The sequence below is a fragment of the Bos indicus genome, chromosome 14, assembly GCF_029378745.1.
Source record: "Bos indicus isolate NIAB-ARS_2022 breed Sahiwal x Tharparkar chromosome 14, NIAB-ARS_B.indTharparkar_mat_pri_1.0, whole genome shotgun sequence".
Taxonomy (NCBI): Eukaryota; Metazoa; Chordata; class Mammalia; order Artiodactyla; family Bovidae; genus Bos; species Bos indicus.
In genome coordinates, this window is record NC_091773.1 from 79,523,557 (window position 1) to 79,525,093 (window position 1,537).

At 48.0% G+C, this 1,537-nt stretch overlaps 1 pseudogene; it reads right to left on the reverse strand.

Moving 5' to 3' along the window:
- Positions 1–415: 415 nt before the first annotated feature.
- LOC109568276 (14-3-3 protein gamma-like) lies at positions 416–1,324 on the reverse strand (annotated as a pseudogene).
- Positions 1,325–1,537: the final 213 nt, after the last annotated feature.

Here is a 1,537-nt window from a genome sequence, read left to right on the forward strand (position 1 = left end):
GGAAAACACACAGTCAATGGCTTGATGTTATGTATGGTTGTAATGTAGAAATACTGTGAACTGCAATTGAGTATTAATGCTGTCAACTAATTGGAAACTTTAAACTATCAAGGCCTAAACCACAAGGATAAATATGCTCTATGTGCTAAGTCTATCAGCTTGGGATTTTAACTATCCCATGTCTGGTAGAGTACACCAAGGGGTGGGGAGGAATACTCAGCTAGAGCAGATGAGCTAGAAAGTACCCAAAACTTAAAAGGCAAGAGCATATGTGAATAAACATTCTTAATAGAACCACAGAACTTATTGAATGAGAGCTGTCTTAAGTTCTCTTTGCATCTTAAAACCCTATTTTCTAGCAATAAATTAAACTGAAGTAGCTCCCCTTGCATTAATCTGCAAAACAGTCTGTCTTCTAGGGTGAGGATGCTATTCCAGTACCAGCATAGTTAGTCTGACTTTCCATTTGCGGTATTTTGGCAAAAATGCCAAAGAGATGATCAAAGACAGGAGAGGTGATGGGTTTCTCCCTAGGAAGGTCACCCCTCCTTTTCCCTATCTTGCCTGACCCCCAACTCCTGGGGAAAAAAAAATACTGTTCTAATAGCATCAGCTTGTGCTGCCAGTCCACCTGGGGGCCTAAATGTTTCCCTTCTCCCTGGTCGTCTTGCTGATCACTTGTCCAGAGCAGGAGGTTGTCACCTAGGAACTGCATGATCCTCGAGTCCTCATGAGCCTGGAGTCCTTGTAGGAGTCTTGTTGAGAATGTTGCGAGCTTGGTGATGATTGAAAGCGATCATGGTCAAGTGGCAGGCTTGCTACAAGGCCTTGTGGACCTTGGAGTAGAGGACAGAGTAGCTGGGGGCCAGTCCTAGCTCACTGGAGTGACTGGACTGTGTGTGCTCCTCACTGACCTCATGGGCTTTGCTGTGGGCCTTCTCAGGTGACTCCATGAGGGTCACCTTCTTCTAGCCAGTGGGCAGCTTTGGCCAGGTAGCGGTAGTCATCCCCTGTCATCTGCAGGAAAAAACACTTTGCTCTCATACTGAGTCTCACTGTCATTTTTGATCGGATATTGCTAGGTATCCAGCAGGCTTGGCACATCCTGACACAGTGGCTCCAACTCCTCTGTCCTTTCCACCGTAAGCACAGACCCTCTTTGTCATCTTATTGTATTACTATCTGCAGATGTCTTCTGCTCAATGCTACTAATGACCCTCCAGGAAGAATGGCGTGCCCTGGTCACGTTCTTGTAGGCCACAGAGAGGTTTGCTCACTCACTGGACTGTGGCCGATTCTGCTCTGTTGCACTCTTTATGGCCATGGCCCTGAGGTCTTAGTGTTCCACCTGTTCTGCCAAGGGGCTGTCTGTACTGGCGGCTCCTTGCACCATCTTTAGGGGCTTGGGTCACCCAGGCAGGGAGACCAAGTCAACCTGAAGACCTCAGAGTGTGACTGCAGCGGGGCAGCAGCCCATGTGCCTGAGAGACCAGTTTGCAAATGGACTGGCTGAGGCCATGGCATAAAGCTGCAGCTC